Consider the following 13,101-nt stretch of genomic DNA (forward strand, 5'->3'; position numbering starts at 1 on the left):
ATGGAGCCAGTCTCCACTAGTTCCTGTCATAGGACAGTTCCAGCATCCCAGGAATCAGTCTGGAGCACCCGATTGCAATCTCTCTCTGGCTAGTACAGCCTTCCTTTGGTAAGGAGACAACTGACATGCAATGCTCCAGACATGTTCTCCCTAATGTTCTATAAAAGAGAAGCAAGATTTCTTTGTCCATATTTTTGAATCTTCTTGCAGTGAAGGCTAACATGCATTTTCCTTCTGAATTGCTTGCTGCCCTACATGCAGTGACGTATGAACAATGACAACTATGTCCCTATGGATATTAACATATTCCCTAATCTTACTATTTAAGAAATGCCTTGTACCTTCAATATCTTCTCACTTACCCACGTTATATTCCATCTATTACGCATTTGCTCACTCACTCAGCCTGCCTAAATGTTTTCATGACATTTTTTTTCCCTCATCACAACTCACTTTCTTACCTAGTCATAGTATTTCTGCAAACTTCAAAATATCACAAATGGTCCTCTTAGAACCCCAGGATCAATGCTGCTTGGTTTTTCTAAGTATTGGAGGATAAAATCAACAAGTAACTGAATAATCAAAACATTGTTCTTTGTTGTCTTAATGTCACCGACTGAATATACTTAAAGCTAATGATCTAGTAATGGTCTGGTGGATAATGCCATCACATGGTTTAGCAGAAAGCCATGAAGACCAGATGGTCTCAGTTTCAATGTCTGGGCTAAGTTGATCTAATTTGTGGCAGGCTTAGAAGTGCTCCAATCAGTTTCAGCATTAATGTGAGAAAGAGAAAACAGCGAAGGTGACTCCTTAAGGCCGTCATCCATAGCTGTCAGGAGGAACAAGATTATACATTCAATAACAATTTAATAACCAGTAACAACTTGGATCTAACTGTAACTTATGGAAATATTAATTTGCATTTCTGTAACACTTTTCACAGCTTCTCAAAGTATTTTTGAAGTGTGGCCATTGTGATATAGCAAAAATGCAGCAGGCAATTTGTGCACCGCAACCTCAATGATCAATAATGAAACAAAGGACTAAATAGTTTGTTTCATGATTTTGCTTGGGAGATGAATACTGGCGGAGATTGTTGCATTATAATAATGTCACTGGACTAGTAATCTGAAGGTCCATGTTAATGCCCAGGGGATGTGGGTTCAATTTCCAAATTGGGAACTCATAGAATTTAAATTCACTTAATAAAATCTGGAATCGAAAGCTGCTCTCAATAATTGTGACCATGAAACTTTTGTTAACTAGCATGTTTAAGTCACTAATATCCTTTAGCAATATCATCAACTCTTAAGTTTGCTTAAGTCCCTGAACTATCATGGCTCAAAGGTAAATGCTAGGGCTGATTTATATTTTAAAGCTGTGTAAAGAGTGTTAATTTAAACTCAATTTCACAGTGAAGGAATACCCATTTTTAAGTTAGAAAAAGGAAGATCTAAGTCTGAAGTTAACAGAGATCTTGTATATTTTTAACTTTTTGTATCTGTGTCTTCAGATGCAAGAAATCTCGTTGTTAACTTTAATGGCCTGTGTATCTGTACCAAACGATCCTTTCTGAACCTCTACTCTGTTTAAATCTAGTATTTCACTGCATTTATTTTCCCAAATGCCCTTCCTAGTCTTGTGATCAATGTAAATTTTAAAATTTATCTCTGGATTTTACCATGGCTGACATAATAAATATTTCTTTTCTACCTTGGACAACATTGTTGAAAGTTCAGTTTGATAACTGTATAGTCTGGCCATACAGCATGGAAATAGACCCTTCAGTCCAACTAGTCCACACTGACCATGGTCCCAAACCAAACTAGTCCCACTTGCTTGTGTTTGACCCATATTCCTCCAAACCTTTCCTATTCATGTACTTGTACAAATGTCTTTTAAACATTGTAACTGTGCCTGCATCCATCACTTCCTCTGGCAGTTCATTCCACATATAAACATCTCCATGTAAAAAACTTGCCCCTTTGGTCCTTTTTAAATCTTTCTCCTCTCATCTTAAACAAATGCCCTCTGGTTTTGAACACACCCCACCTCAGGGAAAAGACTCTTACTATTCACTTTATCTATATCCCTCATGATTTTATAAACCTCTGTAAGGTCACCCCTCAATCTTCTATGCTTGTATACTTTCAACTTTGCATCCTGCTTCTTGCATCCTGTGTCTTTCATGGCTTGTGTATCTGTACACCAAACTATCCTTCCTGAACTTCTACTCTGTTTAAATATTATCATTTAAGTGCATTTATTTTCCTGAATGTCCTTTCACAATCTTTTGATCAATGTAAACTTGAAAACTTAACTGTGAATTTTATCATGGCTGATATGATAATGCTCCAGTGAAAAAAGTCCCAGCCTGTCGTAATAATTCAAACTTTCTATTCCCGGCAATATCCTGATAAATTGTTTCAAAACCTTCTCCAGCTTAATAATATCCTTCCTATAATAGGGTGACCACAACGGTATACAGTACGCCAGACGAGGTCTCACCAATGTCCTGTACAACGTCAACATGACACCCCAACTCATGTATTCAAAGGTCTAAGTGATGAAGGCAAGCATGTGAAACACCTTCTTAATCACCATGTTTATATGTGACACAAATTTCAAAGAATTGTGTACCTGAACCCCGAGGTCTTTCTATTCTCCAATAGGACACAGGATCCTACCATTAATTGTATAAGTCCTGCCCTTGTTTGTTTCACCAAAATGCAAAACCTCACGTTTATCCAAATTAACTGCCACTCTTCAGTCCAATTACCCAAATGATCAAAATCTTTCTGTAATCTAGATTCTCAATACTTCAATACAAATTATCATAGAGTCTAAACTTGTAAATTGTATTAGTTTTCATCTTTCCAAAGCTACTTCTGAAATATTATTGTATTAAATTAAGGAATTAATATAGCACAGAAAATATAGCACAAGGTTAAGCCAAAAGTCATTTAATTTGCTGCCCCATGCTCTAACATTTTGGAAAAAAAGTTCTGATTCAGTTTCATTATAGTTGCAGTCATAGAATCATAGTCATAGAGCTGTACAGCATGAAAACAGTCTGTTCAGTTCAACTGGTCTGTGCCGACCAGACATCCTAAATAAATGTAAGAACCAGAAGAACTGCGGATGCTGTAAATCAGGAACAAAAATAAAGTTGCTGGAAAAGCTCAGCAGGTCTGGCAGCATTTGTGGAGGAGAAAACAGAGTTAATGTTTCGGGTCCAGTGACCCTTCCTCAGGACTGATGGTGGCTGGGAAAATGTCAGTTTTTATGCAGTAAATAGGGAGGTGGGTTGGGTAGGGAGTAAACGATAGGATAGAGCCCAAAGAGAGAGAAAGACATTTGGACTGACAAAGGAGTTGCTAACGAACAGGCTGGGAGGGTGAATAGTTGTTAATGGGGACTGTTAGCGAATAATAACAGGGGGTGTGTAGTGGCAGGCGATGTGGTAAGGCCTATTGTGTGGGGTGGGGGCCTGGGGCATGGGGGAGTTTAGGTCCTAAAATTATTGAACTCAGTATTGAGCCTGGAGGGCTGTAGGGTCCCCAGTGGAGACGCAAAGGGATAAAGCTAAGGCCTTTGCTGAGTACAGAGCGTTCAGCATCGGACAGCGGAAGGTTAGGAGGGATGGTGAATACCCGACAGGAAGTGCAAAGGGGAGATTTTGAAGCTTGTGCAGTACACTGCATCTGCTGTTCGCGTTGTGGCCCCCTCTACATCAGGAAAACCAAGCGGAGGCTTGGGGACCGCCTTGCAGAACACCTACACTCAGTTCACACTAAACAACTTCACCTCCCAGTTGCGAACCGTTTCAACTCCCCCTCCCATTCCTCAGATGACATGTCCATCCTGGGCCTCCTGCAGTGCCTCAATGATGCTACTCAAAAGTTGCAGGATCAGCAACCCATATGCCATTTGGGAACCCTGCAGCCCAATGGTATCAATGTGGACTTCACAAGCTTCAAAATTTCTCCTCCCCCTACCACATCCCAAAACCAGCCAGCTTGTCCCCGCCTCCCTAACCTGCCCATCCTCCCACCTATCCCCTCCTTCCACCTCAAGCCCCACCCTCATCTCCTACCTACTAACCTCATCCCGCCCCCTTGACCTGTCCATCATCCCTGGGCTGACCTATCTCCTACCCACCTTCCCACCTATGCTCACCTTTACTGGCTCCACCCTCGACTCTTTGACCTGTCTGTCTCCTTTCCACCTATCTTCTCCTCTATCCATCTTATATCTGCCTCCCCCTCGCTCCTTATTTATTTCAGAACCCTCTTCCCCTCCCCCATTTCTGAAGAAGGGTCTAGGCCCGAAACATCAGCCTTGCTGCTCCTCTGATGCTGCTTGGCCTGCTGTGCTCATCCAGCTCTATACCTTGACCATAGGTCCTGGCCTGATTTGCCTTTCCAAAATGCAACACCTCATTTTCATCTAAGTTAAACTTCATCTGCCACTCCTCGGCCCACTGGCCCAACTGGCCAAGGTCCTATTGTACTCTCAGATAACCTTCTGCATTGTCCACTACATCTCCAATTTCAATATCGTCTGTAGACTTATTAACCATATCTCTTATGTTCACATCGAAATCATGTATATAATAAAATTGCTTTGAAGAAAAACTTATTGGTCAAATATCTGAATGGTTTTCAATGCTAAAATTATGAAATTTAAAGTGCACATACAAAGCTCTTAAAATTGTGTCATTTGTTTTCACATGAAAGTATGTAACACAATTTTAAATTCTTTATTTAAATTGTTCTAGAGATAATTAAGAACAATTCTATATTGCCAATAAAATAATTTAAAATGTGGTCAATAAACTGAAATAAGTGCATTTGATAATATTTTTAAAAAAGTTTTCCAACTTATTATATTTAAAGTAACTCCTCACATCTTCCTCATCTTAATGCAAGTTCCACACTTATAATCACAAGACAGAAGTTCCTAAATAAAACACAAACAATAACTATGTAAACTATGTTCTATACAAGCACCCAGTTGTGCGACAATGTTTGTGTATTATTGTTTTGATGGGTGGTAACATCACTGGCTTTCAATTTTTATTGTAGGAGAAGACTGCAAAAAAATGATACATTTATGTTAGTCATAGAATTTACAGAATGGAAAATGCCTTTTGGCCCATCATGTTTTTCTTTCTTTGCTGGAACAAGCCACGGAATTGCAACTGCCTCTTTCACCCAAAATATTCCCCTATCATCACATCAAGCCTCTTTCATAAACTCCTTCTAAAACCACAAGCTCTACCACCTAGAAAGTCAAGTGCAGCAAGGCACATAGAAAAAACCCAATTTACAAGTTTCCCTCTAAACGACACAGAATCCTCACTTCAGAATGACAATCACTGTTCTTTCCCTGCCACTAGATCAAAATCCTGGAATTCTCTCCCTACCACCACACGGACTGGCATTGTTCAAGAAAATGACTTCCAAACACCTCCTTCTCAAAGACAATTGGGAATTAACATACATTTTAAAAAATGAAAGATATAATGAGCCAGTCTATAAGAGGACTGCAATGTTTGTCTTCACCATTTCCTTCTATGATAATTATATACACCATGTTATGACTTACAGCGTACATCTAAATGGTATCAGAGATTTTCCATAGATGCTTATGTGTAGACAGAGTCAGGAAACAAGACTGTCACTTGCAGAGTTTCTGAATTCAGAGGTTTCAGAGAAGAATGGAACAAAACACAAATGCAATCAACTGAATAAGCTAAAAAAAAGATTTACACATTTTGAGTTTTGTGCACACAGGATGTCAAAGCAACAGCAAGACAAAGTGTGGAAGTGAAAATGTTGGGGGAGGGAAAAATTATGATGCAATAACAATTCATCTATTTTTCTCACAGCAAAAGCAACTTAGTGGTCAACACATCATTTTTAGAAAATGCTGTCACTGCATTCATATTCTTCTGAGCAGTGGAGGGAATTTGCAACTTCAGCTCACAACTGGCGCAAAGTTCTTTGTGTATCCATAGCAACCTCTGAAGACTTGATATCAAGATGAAACATTGGTCAGGACTGGGTCTCATTTGAATGTTATTGACGTGCCAAACTGGGGTCATCCTGGAGCTTTTGCACAGCTTGCTGTGTTCTAAAGCTTCGAAAAGAGGTAGGGAATTCTGCTGTGTGGGGAGGGGATGTAGGTAAGGATTGGGTGGGGTAATGTGGTTATGAAAGAAGTGACGAAGGATCAGCAGGCAGGCTAGATCTTTATGAAGGCAAGAGGATAATGAATGCTCATATTACACCAGTAAAACCCTAACAGATAAGCTTACCCTTAGTTGAAGGGCATTCAGGAACCCCTTAAAAGCAACCATTGGTTATGTCTTTAAATCAGTACAGTTTTGCCTAATGCATTCAGTACATGTATAACACATAACTTACTGTCCATTATACTTAAAAATTTGAATCAGGGAGATTCAATCAGCTTAAGTATCCAGTTTGTATATTTAGACAATTTTTTTAGTGTTTTGGTTGAAAACTGACTGGTGGCATATCAAGACCTGAACATTATCACTCAGTCTTTCTCTGCTAGTTTTCTACAGCTTGTAACAGATTTCCAGCTTTCAAAATGTGTGTACTTGTTTCTGCATTTTATAGTTTTCGGGTTTTATACTTTGAATTTTCCGTGGTTCATCTCTCCGACTAAAAAAAATGGTAGTACACTCGTGTATGTGGTTTGTAGTTACTTTTGGCTTTTGAATTAGAGGATCAAGGTTAATAATATAAATGCATAAGCAATACTTTAATTTTTGATTGTGTTCTTGGTCTCAACAAACTACACAGAATTTTCAATATATTTAACAAGGAACAGCCACCTAGTTTCCCCAATTTTTTTAATTCTTAGATCTTGCAGTAAAAGTGAGAGACCTTTGTAGAAGCATGGAACGTATGAGCAGGGACAGTTGATTCAACCTCTCGAGCCTGTTCTGTCATTAAGTTAGGTCACAGCTGATCTTCTACCTCAAATGCATTTTCCCAAAATAGCTATCCTCACATTCCTCAATGTTATCAATTTCTAGAATTGATCTCTGCCTTGAAAACTGAGCCTCCACAGTCTCTGGGATAGAAAATTCTAAAGACTCAACATTCTCCGAGTAAGGAACTCCTCCCCATCTCAGTCCTAAATGCCCTACCTGGTTTTCTAGGACAGTGTCTCTTGGCTCTAAACCCCCAGGCAGAGGAAACAGTTGATTTCCAGCACTAGGTCAATATTTTCATGTCTGTTAATTCTTGCAGAAATCCACACAGAACATGTGGAAATGTCAGTTCGTAAAGTGCAACATTCTGAAGATAAACCATATGTAACCCTATCCTTCTTTCAGATATAATTGTATGGTCAGTGACATAACAACTGAGCCAGTGCAGGCTGGGCTGCCATGGAAGTGCTTATTGCCACAATATTTTAGAGAAGTGATGGAAGAAATTCTGTAGGATTCTACTCTGTGTTCCCTTGTCAGATCAGTGGAAACCCTATAAAAAACAACAAAAAAATGGACATTTTAGCCATTTCTGAGATTTCAGCCATCTCTTGTCGCAGTGATGGAGAACTGTTACAGACATATCAGGTGGTTATGCTGTGGGGTGATGTAGAAGAGGGTTTTATTTTGTTACTTAGTGCACAGTTTCCTGTGTCTTTCTATTCTTAATGTTCTTTATAGGTCCTGATTTGTTTTTTTGAACCAATGCTCATTAAAGTTTCTCCAAATAATTTTCCCTGCCTTAGCATTACACTTTTATTTGGAAATTAGATCAATAAATTTACTAAATCATAAACTAAACTGCAGCTATATCATACTAACATTGGGTAGCCTTGGGGCAGTCAGGATTTGTTTGAGGCCATGACACCAACCAAATCTCAAATCCATGGAATCACAGAACCAAGGCCAGTCACCTTGTTGATTAGAGGCAACATCCATAAGGATACAGCCATGCCAGGAGTCAGGCCATCCTTTCATGATACCATATTTCCTGTGCGGAGGAAGGTCTACCTGCCTGCCAAGACACAAGAGTTATTACCAGACTTGGGCCACTTTTACTAGAAGCTGACCTGAAAGGAGGGACACCTTAGCCTCAGGTACCTTTAGCAGCTAATTATTTCTCACAACATAGTTCCTCAGGTTTTACCAAGGAGAAACACTAGAACAGGGAAAGAAGAGCATGTTTAGACAGCTTGAGGAAGCATGATTTAAGAAGCGGTAACATGACTTATAATCAATTTGTAGTTTGATTTAAAGTTAAATGCATTCTATGTCATGCTTTACAGTCCTTCATTAAAGTGTGTACAGACTTGCTGGTGAAGGCAATATCATCGTATCAATGTCACTGGACCAGATAATGTAGAACTCATGCTCTGGAAACTCAAGTTCAAATCCCACCACAAAGCCCAACTAGTGGAATTTAAAATCAACTAATCATCAGTGGTGCCATATATTGCTGCTGGCCTAATGAATCAAAACATTCATACAGTGATAGGCAACAAGACAGTTTAGGGAGATATCCTTGAAAAGGCATGGGTTTTGAGAAATGTTCCTTTATTCCGTGGTAGAAGGAGGCATTATGGAAATTCTGATGTAGGTTAATTTTGTTAAACAAACAAGAGCATTTCATTAATAAACTGTCTTCAGATCTTCTGTAGACTGTTGAGTGACTGTTACCCTCATCATGCTATTCTTGTCTGTCCGGTTCCAAAGCAAGTTTTTGTCATTCATATAAACAACTTGAATGTGAATATTGGAGGTATGGTTGGTAGGTTTGTAGCTGACACCAAAACATATGGTACAGTGGACAATGAAGATGATTATCTCAGAGTACAATGGGACCTGAAGCCAATGAGCTGAGGAGTCTTAGATGGAGTTTAATTTAAATTAATGCGATGTGTTGCACCTTGGAAAGGCAAATCAGGGCAGGGCTTATACAATTAATGATAGGGTCCTGGGAAGAGTTGCGAACAAAGTGATCTTGGGGTGCAGGTGCCTAGTTCCGTGAAAGTGGAGTCGCAGGTAGACAGGAGGATGAAGAAGCTGTTTGGAATGCTTACCTTCATTGGTCATTAAGTATAGTTGTTGGGACACCATTTTGTGGACTTTGGTGAGGCCACTCACAGAATACTGCATACAATTCTGATCACCCTTCTACAGGAAGGATGTTGTTAACCCTTGAGAGGGTGCAGAAAAGATTTACAAGGACGTTGCTGGGACTGGAAAGCGATAGAAAGAGGCTGAATAGGCTGGGACGTTTAGCCCTGGAGCATCAGAGGCTGAGATATGACCTTATCGAAGTTCATAAAATCATGAGGGACAATAATAGCCTGAATGGCCAAGATCTTCTTCCGAGGGTGGGGGAGTCCAAAACTAGAGGGACATAGGTTTCATGTGAGAGGGGAAAGACTTAGAAAGGACCCTAGGGGTAGTTTTTTCATACATACACTAGAGTGTGCTTGGAACCAGCTGCCAGAGGAAGTAGGTGGAGGCAGGTACAATTACAACATTTAAAAACTATCTGGATAGGTATATGAACAGGAAGGGTTTAGAGGGATATGGGCCGAATGTTGGCAAATGGGACTAGGTTAGATTGGGATGTCTGGATGACATAGATGTGTTGGACCAAAGGGTCTGTTACCATACTGTATGAGTCTATAAATTTATGAAGGTCCTCCATGCTTCCCATAATGCCCATACCTAGATCTCTTTGAATAGCAAAGTTGTGCAGGACACGGCAAGCTACAATTAAGCTGGGCACATGACTAGGAGTACATTACAAAGGTCCTCCTGATCTATTGTACAGCAACGGTGCCTGCTAAGGAAGCTAATTACCATCCTCGTCGAAGAATATGCTTCACTGCATCACTCTTCAGTGCTATTTTTGCAACTCTTTGTGAGATCATTGCCCATGGCAGAAGAGATATGCCTGCTCACCCATGAGCCATCTTTTCACATGAGTGACTTCTTTTAAGACCTCGGGGAGGACAAATTGATCCTGATGAGTTCTAATATGTACATTCCCTTTGCTTAAGGAGGGATGTAATTGCAGATGTAATGCTTTGGAGGCAATTCAGAGGAAATTCACTAGACTGATTCAACAGTTGAAGGGATTGAAGAGAGATTAAGCAATTTAAGCCTATACTGTCTGGAGTTTAGAAAAATGAGGAGATCTAATTGAGTTATATAAGATGCTAAAGGGGATTGACAAAATACAGGTAGAGAGGATGTTTCCTAATGTGGGGCAATCTAGGATGAGAGATTATGGTTTCAGGATAAGGGGTAGCCGATTTAAAACAGAGATGAAGAGAAATAACTTCTCTCAAAGAGTTGGAAATATGTGGAATTGACTATCCCAGAGTAAGGTGGATGCCAGGATATTGAGTAAATTTAAGGAGGAGTTGGACAAATTTTTAATGAGTAACAAATTAATGGGGCGTGAATAAGAAAGTAGAGCTGGGCCGAGATAGGATCAGACAAGATTGTATCAAATAGCAGAGCAGGCTCATCGGGCTGAATTGCCTACTCCTGCTCTTAGTTCTTCTGTTCTTTTGTTCTTATACATCTTGTTTTGATTTGCAGGATTCTTTTCATATGTTACACAGAGCCTGGAGCCCAGCTTATTTTAACTAATTTAAGCATAACTGTTGGCACAAAGGACCGTATCACTTTGAATGGCAATATTGTTCCGCATGAGCGTGCTTAAGCTTTGTAACTCCTGAATGATAAAATCGGATGGACTTCAAAGCAGCCTTAAACTGATTATTGCCCAGTATTCTATACATAAATTTTGGCTCAGGATAAGAATCTCTCTGGAGAAAATAATTCCTGTTTAGATATTTTACAAAAATTATAAACATAGCGTGGGTAATTTTAATTTTTAATGGTGGGGTGATAAGGGGAATCATGGATCAGCCATTACCTATACACCCACTCTGATTGTCCTGTTGACTTCAATATAAAGGAAAGTGATATAATGTAGATGGCCAATCAGATATTGTCCATTTTAACAGAACCAGTGCGGGTTAAAATTGTATCCATGATTACAAAATTACTGAACAAACAAGTGTATGAAATCATACTGGTTTAAAATGCCAGTGATTTTGGAGATCAGAGGAATTTTTACATTGGACTATTTTGGTGATTTGAGAGAGTAGAAGTCTGTCCAAATATCCTTATGTGTAGAATACTCACTGGAGGATGTAAAACTGGATTCAATTATTAGGGGGATTCCAAGGAAGAATTGTGTCAAACTGTTACTTTTACTTGCTCACATTTAAGGCGTTGTGAGTGTTACAATCTGAAATTTACTGCCAATATCAATGGTACAAATTGTTTGTTCGTGTTTTAAGAACACTTAGGAGAGATAGATTTCTTCATATTTATTAATCACTTTTAATTATCTGCTTTTTCAATCAATTTGGCCTATGACAAAACAGGAAAGGTAAATTCACGTCAATAAAGTTAACATTATTATGCAATAAACACATTACTTCAAGGACTCACTTGGTTATAGCCACGGGAAAAAGGAGATAGTGGAAAACTTGTTACAAATATCACAGTGGCCCTTTCCCTCGTTTGGTAAATAACTTTATGGCAAAATAGTTTTTATTAACGAGCAAATATTGTCAAGTGTTAAATTTCTTGGTAGTTTAATTTCTGCTGCGTTTCCATCATCACCCACATTATTTTGTAATGGCAAGAAAAGACAGCACCAAGCCATTGGCTAGAGGTTAAATAATATAAAAACCCATCCGTAATGGAGCCTCTCGGCAACAGCTCCTTTGATGTTTTTATGATGAAATGGGAAACATTTACATTAGATAGGAAAAAAATCCTTTACCTAAACAGCGGTTGGAATGTGGAACAGCATCTCACATGGATTTGTTAAACTTTAAAGCATAGATGCAGTTGAGGTGAAATTAGATGAAGACATTAGACAGAAATGTTATGTTAATAGGGTTAGATGAAATGGTTTGTAGGATGCTTTTGCAGGGCTGAAAAATAAGCGTTCACCAGTTGAAGCAAATTGTCTGTTCCAGTGATCTAACTTATATTTCATTCTCTGGAAAGTTTGTCAGTGTTGTTTCTATTATGTAGATACTCTTCTAACAAATGGTGCAATCGGAACTACAGTTAAAAACGTTAATGTTCATGTACAATTCAGGGGCTAATTACCATCACAGAATATTTTGTGCAGTCTATGCCTTATGTTGCCAGTTGTTTCTGATTCATTGCTGTTGTGCCGAATACAATGCAAGCCCATCCTGTACTGAACTTTCGACTGTTACACTTCTCTTCCTTGCTTCACTGTTGCTTAGGGCTAATGACTCAACTTTAGCTCCTAATTTAGATCTCTGTCTCCAAATACACATGGTAATGGCCTAAAAGTTAAAGTTATAAGTTGGAGGAAGGCCAATTTTGATGATATTGAGCAAGAACTTTCAAAAGTTGATTGGGGGTTGATGTTCACAGGTAAGGGGTGGTTGAAAAATGGGTAGACTTCAAAAAAAGATGAGAGCCCAGAGTGGTGGGGTGTATAGTGAAGGGCAAAGTTGGTAGATGTAGGGAATGCCGAATGACTCGAGAAATTGATGTTTTGGTCAAGAATAAGAAATAAGCATATGTGAGCTATAGACAGCAGAAATTGAGTGAATCCCTCGAAGAGTATAAAGGCAGTAGGAGTATACTTAAAACAGAAATCAGGAGGGCAAAAAGGGGACATGTCATAACTTTAGCAAATAGGGTTAAAGAGAATCCAAAGGGATTCTACAAATACATCAAGGATCAAAGGATAATTAGGGGGAGAATAGGGCCCCTTACAGATCAGCAAGGCCACCTATGTGTGGAACTGCAGGAGATGGGGGAGATGCTAAACAAATATTTTGCATCAGTGTTTCCTGCAGAGAAGCATATGGAAGATGGAAAACATGGGGATATAAATAGCAACATTCTTTAAAAATATCCATGTTACAGAGGACGAAGTGCTGAACGTCTTAAAACACATAAAGGTGGATAAATCCCTGGAACCTGATCAGGTGTACCCTAGAACTCTATGGGAATTTAGGGAA

Source organism: Stegostoma tigrinum, chromosome 18 (genome assembly GCF_030684315.1).
Source record: "Stegostoma tigrinum isolate sSteTig4 chromosome 18, sSteTig4.hap1, whole genome shotgun sequence".
NCBI lineage: Eukaryota > Metazoa > Chordata > Chondrichthyes > Orectolobiformes > Stegostomatidae > Stegostoma > Stegostoma tigrinum.